This window comes from Rattus rattus, chromosome 3 (assembly GCF_011064425.1).
Source record: "Rattus rattus isolate New Zealand chromosome 3, Rrattus_CSIRO_v1, whole genome shotgun sequence".
Classification (NCBI taxonomy): domain Eukaryota; kingdom Metazoa; phylum Chordata; class Mammalia; order Rodentia; family Muridae; genus Rattus; species Rattus rattus.
In genome coordinates this window covers 101,678,724-101,696,486 of record NC_046156.1, presented here as the reverse complement: position 1 = coordinate 101,696,486, position 17,763 = coordinate 101,678,724, and positions in this window count along the sequence as shown.

The following is a 17,763-nucleotide window of genomic DNA, read 5'->3' as shown; positions in this document are numbered from 1 at the left end:
CTCTCTACTTGTTCCTCTGCATGAAAATTGATGACCTGTTTGCCCCAGCTTCAATGTCTTATCATTTATAACTTCACCACCATCGGACTCTACTCTCCATGGGAATTATGGGTCAGGAAAGAAGATGCTCTGGTAACCTTGGCCAGAGTTAGAGTTGAGATGACTCAATCAACCATTGGAATCACTTGATGTTCCAAAGAAGGCCCGTGTGAACAGCAGGGAGAGACAGTGAAGTTCTACTGGAGAAGATACATGTATAGAATGGGAAACCAAGACATTTAAGCAACTCATGAAAACAAACAAAACAACAAGCAAACCTGGGTGGGTGCAGGTTTGGCGGTGTATCCCTAAGAAAGCGAAGTCGTAGCTACAAGAACACTGTGGTTGGCATGTCGGAGATATTTCATCCAGGGAGGTCTACCAGGAGATCACGATATCTGCCCCAAATATCTCATGGTAACTGAAGAGTGATTAGCTGGGAATAGCAGGTGTTTACGATTATAATGGCTACCTAGTGGGAGGATGTTACTACTTCCTTCATTTGTCGCTCCCGCCCCTTCCCCTTCTTTCACGATCTCCTCTCTCTGCCACACCTCTCTCTGTCCTTCTTTCTTGCAATAAGCAGGCCAAGGCCAGCCCAGCAGTGCCACAGCCACTGAGCTTGGCCTGCTGCTAAGTGGAAAATATAAAGGATCTAGTTTGACAGGGAAGACGAGTTTCATTTCTATCAGATATGGAAATTACCGGGAACATATTCTGGCTTGGTATAAGAAAGATTTAATCAACACTTAGCTGTGTGGAGAAGTGAGTTTCCCATCATGCAGGGTATTCAAGCATACACACAACTATCTGTTAGTTCATAAAAGAGAGACTCTTGTATTTGCCTAGAAGCTAGAGTAGATGACCTTTAAAATCTCATCCAACTTTATGGTTCTGTAGTACTGTAATAGAAAAAAAAGGGGGGCTACTTATTCAAATATTGTTGACATCTCTCTGTAGATTTTAAATACCACTGTGACATATACCAAGAAATTAAAAACAAGCAGAGAAAGGGAGTAACTGCACAATTTTCTGTATATATTGAGAGTTGTATATTTACCGTGTATACATTTTGACGTGAGGTTGTTTATATCTAGAACTTTAGTTGTTATTTCAGAAATCAACACATAGCCTTTGACGTAGTTGAAAATGTTGGGGACTCTGACCCAGTCAGACCTTGTGCTTGTGTATAAATATGTGATGCTGTGTGTGTAAATATAAAGGAAGGGGCCCTGGTTTGTAGTCGAATGATTACTATTTTCCATTTAGCGTGACATCTATTCTATTACTGCAAAGTAGTCATTTCTAAGTCTTTTGCGAGGCAGCGTCTCCGAAGGAAGTCAACTATCAATCTAAGTATACCATAGTATGTAAACAGATTGATGAGTTGCTGGATCGCTAGCACAGGGACCATATGGAACTGCAAATAACGCTCGGAGGAGCTGGGGATAATTTTAGCGTTTATGAAAGCTGAGGACTCGGAGAAGCAGCACCGTCTTTTGATTAAACCTCCCAACACTTCTGATTTGGCTCTCAAGGCTTTATGGGGCAATTAGTATTCTGTACCTTAAAAATAGAACTTGATGGATGGCTTCTCTCCTAACTCAGGATTAATGAACAATCTGGGTGTCCTTTTGGGGAGGATAGAAGACGTAGGAAACGTTTGTGACCCAAGGGACTTCTTAGCTATTGTATAGATATGAGTAAGCCTATTAAAGCTGTGTGTGTGTGTGTGTGTGTGTGTGTGTGTGTGTGTGTGTGTGTGTGTGTGTGTGTGTGTGTGTTGGGATTAGGTGACGGGTCCTGGGGACTCTGACAAATGTCAAGACTTTTAGAGTAAATCTCTGCATCCGAGAAAAGCCAGTGAAGCACCATCCAGCTGACACTGGCTGCTTCAGGTACACCGTGAGAACCACTGAGGCTCTCATTAAATATGGATCCCTGAAGTCTGACCTGAATTTCCAAAGAAGAAATAATTCCCTGCAAGTTCTTAGAGGGTTCTCCCAGAAGTCTTTGTGCAGAATTCTTAGGAAACACTCTTGGGACATCAGTCGTCCACCAAGTAGACCTGACTGTGGCCGAGTCCACATAGCATCATCACCTAGGAATGAAGCTCCTGGACTCTGAGCTTGACCTCCAAAGGGTTAGAAGGCCACCACTCATGGACAGCTCTGCAGTAAGCGTCTTGGGGCCCTTCTGGGGATTTGATGATCATGTGGCTTCCACTGGGGTGAATGGGTGGCTAGCACTTCTCCAGAGACACTGGGAGCATCCCTTGAAGGAAGTCCAGGAAAAACAAGAGATGCACGCATACCCCACTGAGGGCTCAGGCACACAAGGGCTGGCTGTCCCGCCTTTATAGCATCAGCTCCCAAATGACTCCTCTTCTCTTTAGAAAAGGTCAGGGAATGATGAGAACCCAAAACATTGAAATGTCCCACTTTATAATGTTCTGCTCACTATGTTTTTAAATAACATCTTTTAAAAGATTTATTTGTTTGACATGAGTACACTGTAGCTGCTTTCAGACACACCAGAAGAGGGCATTAGATCCCATTACAGACGGCTGTGAGTCATATGGTTGCTGGGAATTGAACTCAGGACCTCTGGAAGAGCAGTCAGTATTCTTAACCACTGAGCCATCTCTCCAGCCCCAGTGGAATCCTTTTATAGCATTAAAAATAAAAGTATTTGGGGTAGGTGAGATGGCTCAGCAGGGAAAGGTACTTGCTCCCAAGCCCGAAGACCTGGGCTAAAAATTTTCCTCTAATCTCTGCATACATGCACACACACACACACACACACACACACACACACACACACACACACACACACACAATGTAATGATTTAAAAACATGAAAGTAGGGCTGGAGAGATGGCTCTGGCTCAGTGCGAAGAGCACTGACTGCTCTTCCAGAGGTCCTGACTTCAATTCCCAGCACCCGCATAGTGGCTCACAACCATCTGTATGGGATCTGATGCCTCTTCCGGTGTGTCTGAGGATGCTACAGTGTACTCACATACAAAAAATAAACAAATAGTTCTTTAAAAAAAAAAAGAAGAAAATATTTAGTTACTGGCTACTTTGGGTTTTCCTCCTGGAAAAGACAAGATAAAGCCTCAGAAAAGAGTACGCGTCCCAGAGAGGGGCCTTCAAACTTTGTGAGCAAACCACTCTGTTAGCACTAAGGGTGTGTGTGTGTGTGTGTGTGTGTGTGTGTGTGTGTGTGTGTGTGTGTTGCACTTCACCCCACAACAGATTGTTCTGATTACAAAGGACCACTGAATTTTTGCTTTGGGAACCTAACGGAATGCCTACTATCTTTAGATGTAAACTTTTATTTCGACAGGTTATTTACTCCAAACGTATTACTTGGTCATTTATTTAACCCATTGATCTATACAGATCGCAAGAAGGTGGTGTTCGTGCTCGGCATCTTGCTGTGGCAATACTAAGAAAAACAAATGTTTTCTAGAGTGAGTATGAAACAGGTGGAAAAATAGAGACAGATTACCTTTAGTATAAATGGGGGAGGGGGTGCTTGATGGAGGCGGCATCTGATGAAGTTTGGGTGAAAGAAATAATTCTAACTGCACAAGGCAGAAACAATGTTGAATTAAATGATCACTGTCTTATAAGTGAATGGTAATAAAAAAGGGAGAGGGAAGAGGAGGACGTGGAGGCCGAGGAGGAATGGCCGAGGAGCATAGTGCAATGGCATGAGGCACCGTTTTACACTGTTAAGGCTCCAAAACCCTTATTTCCAAAGTAAGGAATTCCACTGTCACTCGCCTGCCAGCCCGGTGGTACAATTCCTCCACAGTGCATGCCACAACCCCGAGGGACCCTGGTTGTGTCAGCAGCTCCGCTGGGTGTATAACCTTTGGCACAAATAAACTGTATTTACCCGTGCCTGAATTCCAGTGACAAGTCCCTTTAGATAAAGCCCCTTTGGAGGCTGCCTGCCCCCAGTGACCTGCAAGGCTTTCGGAACCAGCTTTCCTGCTCTGTGCACCTCCTCCTGGGGGCTCCCTCAGTGGAAAGACTTGACCTCCAGCACAGGGCAAGGAGGATGGGACTCTGATCTTTAAAGTCCGTTCGCCTTTGCTTCTCTTTGAAACCGTTACCAGGAATCTCTCTGAGCACGGACCCGCAAACACAGACACCAAGGAATCCTGGGCCCGGAGTTCAAACAAAAGTATAAGGACCAGTGAGCTGAGTGGTAATGTGATCTGATGTGTGCTGCGTAGATCTCTCCCACTGAGGGTAGCCCTTCCTTGTCCTCACCCTTTGGGGAAGGGGAAACAGCCCACAGTTTTGAAACATTTGAAGTGAACAAAGTTGTATTTGAGTCTCCACTCTGCTGTTTATAAACTGGGAGGACTTAGGTGTGCTACTCACGAAGCTGAATGCTTCTGCAGGTATGAGAAAAGAGAAGCGCTTCCTACTTGGGGCCCGTGAAGGTTAAATGGAGTAACAACCTCTTTATGTGCTTCACAAGTAGTCTGTTCTCCATTTTACACATGATGAAGCAGAAGAACAAGACTTTCAGTCATGTGGAAAGTAATAGAACTGGTAAGTGTCCATCTGAGACTTCAGGTCAGAGTAGGTCAGGAAATACCCACTAAATCAGATTAGCCGCACACTGCTGTGGGCTTGTCTCTCCCAGAAATCTGTGATGAAACAACCATGGTGCTCCTTAGCACTGTCAGACTCTGTCAGGTTCACGGTATGTCTGTAGTTTGTTCTTGGACATGGAAAAGAGTATAGGCCACTGGTTTCTGCCCTGGCATCTTTACAATTCTAAACTGATAGCCCAGGGTATACCAGGGTGATGGGGAGTACATTCAGGAGAACAGTCTATAAACACCCAATCAATACAGAGCAAAGGGACAGGTGTTATTTGCAAGACCCTGAAGACCACACTCTTTAGGCATAGGGTCAGGAAGCCCTGGACCAATAGGCACTTCATGTTCTGGTAAGTGTCCACTGTCATAACAGCAGGGCTGGGGTTAGCTTACCAAGCCAAGGATCACACCCAAGTTGGTTATTTTGGCAATGGGAGCAGATTCTAGAAACTTGCTACAGTATCAGCGGATGTCGATTTGTGCAAAATTGTAGTTGGATATATCTTTTGGGTTGAATTTTTCCCTTTACAAGGGAATTAGATCAGATTCTGCTAAAATAAAGAAATGGTTGCCCAGCCTTTATTAGGCACATCCAAAAGCAGACCTACCTATCCATCCTTAACTCTTTGCCCTTTGTGCTTGATCCCTGGAACCACGAGGAACAGGAGCTCTGTGGCCTTTATGGAGTTGAGCTGGAGGTGAGAGCATTGGTTGTATCGAACAAGACAACTGGCACAAGGCCTGCAGCGGACAGTGAACTATGGTTAGTAGTGAACAATTCAAGTGTTCACCATGGGACAGTCAGTGAGCTTCGTGCATTTCTTCAGTAGGATCCAGCATGCCTGTGATGTATGTGTGAGTGCCAGCCACATGCCATGGGAGCTCTGCCTGGCCACAGAAGCACTTTGGGTCCAACTTTGTCCTCTGTTTTAGGAGCTGGGAGGTAGCTGTAATAACTGGGTTAAGGCATACAGTAATTGCAAAGGCTGCCTGGGTTAATACCTGGGTGGCCTTTGGAACAGTGCCAGCATTCATAAATGCCCCACAAATACTGGCTAGTGTGTGCATTTATCTCCAGATAACCTCTCAAGTCATTTGAGGAATCAAGATCGGAACTCACACTGCCTGACTTGAGATCCTGTGTTTCTGCGCATGATTTGAATGTGTAATCAAATGTGTGAAGAAATAGCTGGGGGTCCCATGACTGGATAGTGGCAGTTTCCAGGTCTGCATCACTCAAACTTACAATCTCACTGTCCAGGCTGAACTTCCTATGTGCCTTAGCTGCTCAGTACTCTAAAAAAAATTCCCCAATTAATGAAATTACAGTGATGGAGATTTTTTTTCGTTTTGTTTCACAGTTGTGGAGATTTCAGACTGTGACCAATTGGCTCTGATGGTTTGGAGCTGGGGTAAGGAGGGTGTGGTAGAATAAACTATTTTCCTCATGGCTGGAATTTAAGCATAAGAAGTGCAATCGCTAGTGGTCAGAAGTGGTCCCCGCCTTTGAAAGATTCCACTACCTCCCAACAGCACCACAGGTTGTCACTTTTCTAAGTCATAGACACCCTCTGTGTCCAGTTCTGCACCTCTATAGAAGGAGGCAGAAGTGCTCCCTGCACATGGTTCCCAATGCTTCCCTCCTCTTCAGACCACACCTTCTTCCCTGCTTCGAAGCTTCTGAAATGCCTTTTAACAGTTTGATCAGAGCCAGTTGTGTTGGGCAAACCTTCAATCCCAGTACTCAGGAGATAAAGAGTCAAGCTGAGGGTCTCCGACCCTGAGACCAGCCTGGTTTAAGTTTCAGGACAGTCAAAGGAGTCTACTCAGAGAGACCCTGCCTCAAAAAACCTAAACTCAACACAACCAAAAGGAAAACCAACCAGCCAATCAACATCAAAACCAGATTGCTGGTAATGCTTGCCTTCTGTAACTCACTGGTGTGTGTGTGTCTGTGTGTGTGTGTGTGTGTGTGTGTGTGTGTGTGTGTGTGTGTGTGTGACAGTGGGTGACAAACAGTGGAAACAACAGTAAGTAGCATTTGGAAGGTAGTGTTGGTCTACAAAGCAGTCTCATCCTTCGACTCCTTTAGTCATTGAATAACCCTGTGGTTTTAGGTTACTGTGTTCAGGGTGCAGAGGAACAGAACTCCAGCTTGTATCAGGGTCTCCTGACTATGGATTCTGTGTATTTTGTGTGACAAAGTCTTTAATGATGTAGTTGGAGCCCTCTTGATCCTTGACCTCAGGATTATTCCAGTGTAGATTTTGATATGCTTGGGGAAGTTTTGGTTTAAACCTTCCCCGAAACAGAGAGATCGACTGTTTGGTTTCAGACCTTAGACCCCGGGACAAGGGACTGATGTGCATATATTACATCTCAAAGCAGACCTGGCCCCCAGGTTTTCCCAGCATCCTTCAGTCCCTACCTGGCATACCCTGCTCCCAATTAGACACCTTGGCCTCCTCTTCTTCTTTCTCTTCCTACTCTTCCTCCTCCTTTTCTTCCTCTTCCTCCTTTTCCTTCTTTCTCTTCCTCCTCCTCTTCTTGTCCTCCTTGTCCTCATAGTCCTTCCTCTTCCTTCTCTCTCTGCCGAAGCCCTTTCTCTCTTTTTCTCCCCCACGCCCCCTTCCCCACCTCAATCCTTGGGGTCTGTGAACTTTCCTGAGAGCACTTCCCAATAAACCTGCCTTTAATATGTCTAATTTGGCTTGAATTGGCTCATTTCACCATTGGAGAAATAACCTATCAAGGACAAGATGACTTAAATCATGTCCAAAGCATGGATCTTGTGATTCCTTTCCCAGATTTCATAAAAGAAAGGATTCACTCAGAATATTGCTGTGTGAAGTATGAGTTCTATAGCGAGCCATTCATTCAGAATCTCCTAATCATGGATTCTGATAATTATTTTGTTCACTTCAATATCATTGTCTTATTCAGATGATATTTCATTTCACAAAGGGCTGGCAAGCACCCTCCCTCATAAATCTGTGCTCTCTCCATTCTCCCTACTCATCCCGCTCCATGGAGGGACTGTTTTTCGTTTTGAACCCAATTGCTTCCTCTTTGATTCTGTAGCAAATTGACTGTCTGAGTGAGTAGAATAATTACTTCCATGGCAGTGGGTGAAGTTAGAGACAGGCCATTATGTGAGCATTACAGAGAGACTGGGACTGAGTTTTAAAAAAAACAAACTGCAAATAAATAAATAAATAAATAAACCCCCAAACCAGTAGCCTTAATAATGACAGGATAGAGAGAGAAAATTACTGGCATTATAAATGGCTGTTTTTGAAAAAAAAAAGTTTATGTTCTAAAAGGCTGTGACAGTTGGAGAAATCTCTCTCCGGTTTTTAATTGTAGATAATTTTGTGAAAGGAAAAAGCCTCCCTGTGGAAAATGGCATGATGAAATGTGTTCGGTGTGACTTTGACAAAGCTCCACGTCTCTCTTGAATGACTGCTTCAGAACAGCAGACACAAACGATATTTGCTGTTACTTCAAAGTTTGTGCCATTTGCCTCTGAAGAAAAGGAAGAGATTGAGAATCAAAGATTGAATCTAGCTCCTCCCTCAGGAAGTGCTGTGTGCTGCCACCACGTGGAGAGCCAGATAAGAGTAAGGCTACCATGGCCTCGCTTATCTGGGATGTAGCCTCGCCTATCCAGAAGATGCACGCCCACCAGGAAGAAAGGCAAGAAGTCTTCGATGTTGCCAAAGCAACTGCTAGAAGGGGACACCTTGAAGCTCAGACGTCACATCTCAACAGGGATGTAGGTCAGTGGTCGAGCATGTGTCTAACATGCACAGGACTGTGTTCACACCTCACCACCAGTCAGGAAAATCACACCAGAATGCCACAGCTGAATCTCATTCACACCAACCTTCGTTAGAATTCGAGCAAGCACTCACTGCTTTCACATTCCGCAACACGTTGCAATTAAGTCATTAGAATGTAAGAAAGGGAATTTAATAGACAAGACATTCCTTGTGTATCTCATCCCAACAGCAGGCAGTGGTATACTGGGGTGATTGATGCCCTTAAAATATTAATGAGCAGCTTCAGAGGACCTCAGCCAGCCAATAGAGAGTAGCATTTGCACGGGTGTTTAAGGCACGGGGTCCCTCGACTTCTTTTTCGCTGGCTTTCCCAAAGACAGGCCAATGTAGGAACAAGCCACACTGGCTTGGCAAGAAGAGACAGCACCGGAATCAGTATTGAGAAATTCAGTGTACTCTGGGACCACCAAATGTAGACGACTGACAAACCTATTCTGGCAGACAGGTCTCAAGGCTTTGGAGAACCAAGGAAACACCCGACTTCCCTGTACGTAGGCTTTGCTGTGCTGGCAGCAGTGCACACTCTGGGAAGGATTCATAACAGGAAGGAGCTCGAGACCCAAGTGTTACTTTGCCTTCTCCTAGCTGGGAAAGTTTGATCAAGTTACATCATTTATTCCATTCATTATTTTCTTGTTTGAAACAAATGAATATGAAAATTATATTCCTTACTTCAAGGAGCTTATCTGAGGCTAAATGAGGCAGTCCTAGGAACAGAGCAGCTTAGGAGGCAGTAAATACCAGGCGCAAACGATTTGAACGTCTTAACGCTTAAGTTCATTAAGGACTGAATCCTGATTGTTGCTTCTCCTGCTCGGTTGCTCCTTCTTCCACCGGACTCACATTTATTTAGCAGACAGTGTGAGCTTAGCAGTGAGCAGCCAGCATGGACCTAAACGTGTCAAGCACAGCCTTTCCCATGCAGGAACACAGACATGCTAACGAAAGAGTACAGCCGCACAGGAAGTGCACAGGTGAGCATTCCCATGGCAATGCATGTCTCATGCCTGGAGAAGCCGGAAGGTGATGGACAGCAGACATGGAAGGTGAAAAGAAAAGGGGTCCTCAAGGGCTGGACACAGCAGAGGAAGAAAGACATAAGTTCGGGGTAGGGGCTAGGGAGGCCAAGGAGACACGGAGGGCAATGGAGGGGCCAGTGAACTGTTGAGTGTGTTCTATGGTCTTAAATTTCTTTAGCGCGAAATATCCTCTCCCCAAACAAAATATGACAGATAATCCCAGCATATGAAACAAATAAAATATAATTGTATCAGGGGACATTTACTATGTAATTTCAAGTTGGTGGCGCTTACACAGTCATTGGGAACAATAAACAGGTATTAATTAATACACAATTTGTGGTTGTATATGATACACTCAGCCTCATCTATATACATATATGTATATATTTCTAATTAGATGATATTGAAAATTCTCTGATTCATTCTAAACTGAGAAAAACGTACCTTTTTTTTTTTAGGAACTCAGTTCGTAATCTCTAAATGTGCTTAATTGGTATGGAAGCACAAATAGAAGTGGTAAGCTTGTTTTGTTTCAATTTTAAATTGCTATCCCTCAGCGCCATGTTTTTCTTCTCATGTATCTGAAAGCGAAATGACAAAGCACAGTGCTCTTAGTATCACTGCTAAAATGATCCATAGCGTATTAGTCCTGAGGTGTAAGCTGGTCTGTCACTCTCTGTCAGTTAAGCTGTGGCAGGGACCTGTGCTGAGGAGGTATGCCTGAGCCCGGCATGGTGCACATGAGGAAGGCGTCATAACCAGTTGGAACTGGGAGATTTACAAGCAGAACTTCACTCTTCATGACTCTAGAGGCTGAGAAGTTTGCGACCAAGGGGTTTGCAGGTGCGTCTGGTGAGGGCTCAGTCTCTGTTTCCCAGATGGTACTCTCTCTCCTTCCTGTGTCCTCTGGATGGGAAAAAAACCATCATGTCCTCTTGTGGTAAAAGAAGGGAAAGACAAGCAATGAGACAGTGGTTCTCCCAAACCCTTTCAAAAGGTTCCTGACCTTTTGAAGTTATGAGTGTGAGCCCCTTAACCATCTCGCCCTTAATAATGTCACGATGGAGTTGAGAGCTAAAATAATTCACTCAGACTGAAGTAGAATGTGGCACATGTTCTGGGGGCCAAAAGGTATTTTATACTGAGCAGACGGAATGAAGTAATTTGCTAAATTACAAGTAAATAGCAGATTTTTTTAAAAAAAAGTCATTGTTACTGGTTTTACTGCTACAAGTTTGAGTGAGACAACAAAAAAAAAGCAATAGACCCCAAGCCATCCCTGAGCCTTGCCAGCCAACACCACATTTTACTGATTTCCCTGTGTCTAGTTCTCAGTTGGCTTCGTTGAGGCTCGATATCAGTGTTTGTGGAGTGAAGTGAAGCTTAGGAGACACTGTTGACCCAAGGATCTGGAATTGGGCATTTGTCGATCGTGTGTGTGTGGCAACCGAGGCTTCCACGGCTGTGAATACGCCTCTTTGGGAGTGTGTACAGAGTGAGAAGATCTGAGGAACATCACTACAGAAAAGGAACACACAGCTCCTCTCCTCAGCTCAAGTTTTCAGCCAGGTCCAGAGGCCTCATGATGCTGTCCCAACTTGTACGGGAGGATTCCTGCCCGGGTCACTCGCCTTCAGATCTACTTGAGGTAGCACTGGATCACTGCATCCCACTTTCTTTTCATTTAGTTTGACAGCATGCACAAGGTGGGGAGTAAGCAAGGTCACGTGAGGGAGCGCCTCTTTGAAGAGTTTGACTGCGTGCATCCAGAGGCTCCCTGGTGATGTCCAACCACAGGTAGACGCTTAGATGAGCGCACCTTTGATCTGTTTCTCTGCTCCTTCCTCATCCTCACTTAGGTTTGAATCAGACCTTGGCTGGTTCCTCAGGGTTCAGCTAGGACTTGGTCTCTGCTGTGGCAACCCTGTTAGTGAGTCATGTCACCTCCTGGTACAGCCTCTCCCTGGAAGAGACAGTTGACTCTAAAGGATTATTGAGTTGGGAACCAATTTGGCACTCACAGAGGGCACTGGGACCTCTTCTTAGGGTGATGACTCCTATGTCCCAGTGGAAACTTTTCCCATCTGGGAGTCATTAATTTGTTTTAACTCATAATTTAAACGTTATTGGGTGTTGAGGACTTCCGTTCTCTCACAACCCTGAGATGCACTTGCTCATATTCAAGCTGAAGCTCCTGAAGAGAAGTCAGGGGTGTTCACCGCACAACCAACCCTCTTTTCTGTTAGCATCTGGACAAGCACATCTAGTCCAAGATTTTTGATAGGACAATAACGTTACCCTACTAACCTCTGGTTGCCTGGCTGCCGTGTCTGATCTTAAAAATCTCAAGCTATTATTTTATTTCTGGCAGACTGGGGGTGAAGTTAAGGTGAAGTGTTGTTCCTCACAACTGGACATTTCAACAGCTCTCCAGCCGCCAACCAACGGGGGGGGGTCCTCCAGAGTGGAGGGACAGAGGTCTTGCTGGCCATAGAAGGAATCTTCAGCAGGATTGAATTTCCAGATGCTCTTAGCACTAAAATATCATTCTGTTTCCATGCTGACCTTGTGAGATTATAAAACAGAGGCGCTTAGAGAGGAAGGTCAAGAGTCTACAAGGAGACTTGGTTTGATGTACGAAATATGAGTAGAGGTCTCAGAGGAACAACAGTGATGTCAAAGGAGAAAAAGGTTTGGATGTATAACCCCCATATTCCTTACCATTTCCCCCTTACACAGTAGATGCCAGTGCCTATATTTAATGTTATCCAGGAAAAAAGAAGAAAAGGATTTATTTGGATGGTTAAAGGCACACATTTGTGTTTCTTAAATTTACCTTTAGATAACCAAGACACCCGCATAATTTACTCTTGACAAAGACTGACCTGGGTGCCTATTCACCAAAGCATGTGACTTTTTGACTGTGAACACTCTGTAGTACCACCAGAGCAAACCGCTTTTTTCCTGCTTGCCAGTGTTAGCCGACATCCCCTCCCACACGGATGTCAGCGAAGGTCTGCATTTCCCTCCATTCCCATCAAACCGTTGGCGTGGCCATAGGTTTGGACTGGGATATGATCAAGTCTTGCTTCCTGCTCTTTTGACTCTCTCAGATGCTTTCCTTCCCTCCTAATGCTGCCTCTCCAGAAATTTCCATGTGATGTCTCCTGAGTGGGCACTGAAATTGTCGCAGGACAGCCAGAGGACATCTGTCTAACTGCTCTGCTCATTCTTGCCTGGGGCTCACAGATGCCCAAACTAGATCAGGCCATTTGTAAGTCAGAATCAAATGTTGCTCCGTTTAACCCAATTACTCTTCACCACAAGAGAAAATCCAGTTATTACAGGGTCTGGACCTCTATGAGGAAAGCAGGCTCACGGCCAGAGCCCTGTCAACACATGTCCGAGCTGTGAGGAGCAGTGTCAGTGCAAATGACAGTGATGGGAAGGGCAAGGCAGGGCCGAGCTGCTCGACATGCAGCAGTAGAAGCTCGCAGAGAATGCGGGGACAGCAGCTGGAAGGTTCAGAGCTGAAGTATGGCACAGCAAAGTTCCTCTTCATAAAAAAAAAGATATGAATTATTTACCAAATATTGGGGAGAAAAAGACTAAGCAGAGATGGCAACTGCAGCCAAGAGAGGAAAAGCAGCCATTTTCAAGAAAACTTTTAAGAGGAGTTTCTTCCCGTGGTTTATAAATCTCCATGACAAATAAGAAGATAATGTTAAACCTTCTCTTTATATTTAACTGCAAGTGACCTCATTTCAGAGATGTTCAGCATTTCTAGTGGCCAACCACTGCTTAGCTCTGTTTTTGTGAATCAGCTCCTGAACCCCATGAGACATGGACTCCAGTGGGTCATGATAAAGACTGTGAAGAAAAAGGTGGCCTGCTGAATCCCTATCAGTGGAAGACGAGCCAAGCTGGCTACCTGCAAAGCCATGCCTACCATGGCTACTTATTTTCTCAGATTATTTGTCCTGTTACAGGCAGGCCTTTTTGTCACCGAAGAGTCATCCTCCCAAACTCTCAGAAGTCCATTGGGTACACAAGAACCTGTGTCCACAGGGAATCATGCCCGCATATCTTAAATAGCATAGTAGTTAAGCCATAAGATGGTGGGTTCTCGTCCCAACTCTAGCATATCCTAATGGTGTAGTGAGTGAGTCTCTGTGAAATGAGAAAACTATTTTCTCCTAGGGGTGAATGTCAATGTTGTCAGTACACTTTAGGGCACTCTGGATGGTATGTGAGAAAAGTATGAAAACTGTATTACTTTCTTCTGGTAGCTAAGCTGTCCACTGGGGTGATGAGAGACGCGCTCCAGGATCCTGCTCCAACATCGAACTCTAAGGTGTCGTAAGTTATTTATACAAAATGGCACAGTAGTTGCATATAACCTACACATACTCGCTACACTTTAAATAATGTTCGTATTACTTATAGTGCACAATAAAAATGTAAACAGTGTGGGAATATTAGCTGTCATGGATGTGTATATTGTATGGTGAAAAAAGAAAAGGAAAAAGTTTACATTTGTTCAATGCAGATGCGTTTTTCCTAGATACTGTCAGAGCACAGGTAAATCTGCATTCAACAGCTATGACTGACCTGCAACGAAAGTGTTGATGCTGATGGATACCTTCTTGTTACAGCCATTTGTGTGCATCCGAGATGCCTTTAGAAGTGAGTTGGTGTGTGTTTATGATACAGACTGAAGATGAGCATTGTGGTCAAAAACAGCTGTCCGGCCTCCTTGGGTTAGGAGGTTCTAGGGAATCCCAGCAACTCATAAGTTACTTCAGTGGTCAAGTAAACTGTTACTTTAATGAATCTTTGCCTCTTTATTCAGGAGCACAGACAATGGGGTGGGGAAGGGGAGGTTGGAGGACTCAGATAATGGGAGGGTGTCCAAGTTTGCTTTCTTTTGCAGCGGCTAAGTACCATGATCAGAAGCAAGTTGAGGAAGAAGGGGTTTATTTCATTTCATCTTAGACTTCCAGGTCACAATCTATTGTTGAAGAAAATCAGAACAGAAGCTCAAGCAGGAACTGGAGCCCAAACCATGAAGGAGCAGTGGGTAGTAGCTTGCTCCAAGGCTCACGCTCAGCTACCCTTCTTGTAGAGTGGAGGCTAACCTGCCTAGGGATGATGCTGCCCACGGTGGGGCCGAGTCTTCTTACATCAACTAGCAATCAAGAAGATGCCCCATAGACAAGCTGACAGAACAATCTGATCAAGACAACTCCCCAGCTGAGACCCCCCCTTAAATAACTCTGGCTGGTGCTGAGTTGACAGGTGAAGCCAACAAGGAGAGATGGTACCTCAGGCCACCTTGTATAACTAACTAGCTCTTATTTGCTCAGGCCTGCCTCTCCTTCCCTGGGAGGCAGATTGGGCAACTGTTATGCTTGGCATAAGTTGAATGTCCATTGACATATGCCTTTCACATTTCTATCAGTCTTTTAGATGGAGTGCTTTACAGTTTTGTAGCGTTTAGAAAACTCTAAAAGCCCACACAAGTGTTTCCAAGGCTTTATCACATCTGCCCCCCACCATCACGATGGATTTCTTTTAGGGCCAAAGTCACTGTTTTCAGGTACCATAATGTACAAACTAAGCATGCATAGAATGTTTGTCGTGTAATATGGCCTTGACACCCAATGTTTCGATGACTTTTGGCAGGAGAGACTCCAGAACTAAGCATGCAATTGTCTATGTTTCTCTCTTCATCCAAGCCATCATGGCTCAATGTTACCCATGATTCCCTGTGGTTGACACCTCTTCGCATTCATTTACACTATCCTGGCCTCGTGTACTTTACTTGAGATTCTCTGTAGCGAGTACAAGCCTTCCTAACAGAAGCCAGATCTCTTTGCTTAGTCTTGTTCTAACTTTATGGAGTTATGACTCTAGAACAGTGTTTATTTTCAATAATACCAGGGGTGGTTTGCTGTCCTGAATAGAAATCGGATCTTTAGACAAGGATACGGCTCCAACAACTGGGATGAAACCACACAAAGAGCAGTACCTAACTTCTTTGCTTTATGTTATGCAGTAAGTCACTTGGCTTTCCCACAGCTAGTCCATCTCCTGGCTGTGTCATTGATGATTGGGTTCTTCAGTGGCCATCCCTATAGTTTAAGTTATGATTACTGGTGCTGGACAAGCAAGACACATACCTCTAGCTCCAGGAAGAACAGATTTAACTGGTGGAGACAAGGCAGACAAGTTAGCCATTTCTTGGGTCCTCCGTGGGAAACCTGGAAAGAAAAATGGCCGTTCTTGGCAGGTAACTGTGTCATCCTAACACAGATATGACACTCACACCAGCTGAACACCTGAATAATTATATTTTAAGCAACACAGAACATAAAACAGATTCACCTAGCATCCAGGTACTCAATTGTACTAAGGCTTGCCCAAACTGGCCTTTCTCGTTGGAGGGTGTGGGAGAACACAGGACTTCATGGGTCCCTCGGGGCCTGCCAGGCCCTGAGCTCAGCTGTGGGAGGCATGCAAGTTCTCAGGTCTGCTAATGAGTGGTGTGGTGCCTGTGAGAGAGTGTGACTAACCATGAGTCTCTTCAATAACGCTGACAGTTCATTCTCCTTTCTCTCCTTCATCCACTTTCTTTGCTGGAGCTGGCTGAAATAAGAGCAAATTAGTCTCATTCTGGAAAAGGCAGGGCATGCACAAAGGACCCCCTGAAAGATTTCTAGTGCTCTGTGCTTGCATGTTTTGCAGTCAGTGTAATTATCTGACTTGGGTGAGTGCAAGATGTCGTTTCTGTTGTTGTTTCTCATATTCCGTAATGAGCATCTGAAGACACCCTTGTGTCTACAACCATTGGGCCGTTGAACGTGTTTGCATTTGACACCAGGAAAAGCAGTGGCATTATCACCCTGTGAGCGGCTCCAGCTCTGGAACTGAGGACCTGCCCATTTCCTGCTCAAAGGCTTTGCTTCATCAGATATTGTTGCTGGCTCTTCAGAGAATGTGGCAGACCTTAAATGCCCCAGGCTTCCTCGTTAGGGTGAAAGGCCAAGAGGGAATAAGGGTTTCTTCAGGTTAACTTTTTCTGCCTGCTACTCACTTTGTGGTCTGCTGTGCTCACTGCCACACCACAGCAAACTGCATGTTCTGTCCCAGCGATGGATAGTGCACGTCTCAGGGAAGTTAGTGCTACCATCTATTGGGTAGTGGGCTGTTGGTTGGTGGGCCGTTGGGTAGTGGGCCGTTGGGTGGTGGGCTCTTGGGTAGTGGGCTGTTGGGTAGCAGGATGCTGGATGTTGTTGGGTAGTGGGTTGGGGAGCTTTCTGTCAGCTTTCCTTGCTATTGGATCAGAACTTTTAGGAGGGAGCAGTAATTCCCTAATAATGTGTGCCCTCATCATGAACCAAATCTCTTGGAGTGAATCAAGTATAATTTCTTAATAATCCAGCCAAACACTTACATATTGAGAGATGTGAGCAAGTGAATGCAAAGGAAAAATGCACTGAGATTTAGAAAACACGGAGGCAGTTTATAACATTCTTGGTTCTTTAAAATAAATACCGTGTAACTCAGCCTGCTTCTCTCCCTTTAATATGAGAAAGCCTGTTTCTTCTTTGAGTCTAGGACTTTGGAGACTACTATTAATATCTAAGGCAGTCTAAAGTGGCAATTAAATTAGAAGTATCAAAGCTGTATTTTCTAAATTAAAAATTGGGACATGTGTTCCAACAGGCACCAGAATATTTTCAGGAATGATAAGTATTTAAAATTAGATTTTTCTTTGAGTATTTTGACTGTAGGACTCCCTTTCATTTTCGGAGCTCTTATGTTGCCTGCTTGCCCAAGGTTAGATTGTGTGTTACACTTGACTGTGTTTCAAAAACCAGGAATTTTTTATATAAAGATCTACATTCACAACTTCTCTTTGAAATATGTGAGGTCTCTACCAGTTCTGCGCCAGGGTCCAGGGCAGGAATGATTCTGAGATGACCACCAGATTAGTATCATGAAGTCTGGTCAGGGAGCTAGCTTGGGGTTGGGGAAGGTTATACAGAACATACTCAAGATTAGCCCTGCCAGGCACCATCACTCAGAGAGCCTGGGAACCACTAAGGAGCAAGTAAATGGCTAAGAAGTGAAAAAGAAAAGAAAACAGAAGAAAGGAAGACCAGGAGACTCCAAGGTAGTGAGGAACAGCCAGATATGAAGAGCTGGTGATGCCACCTGGGACCCT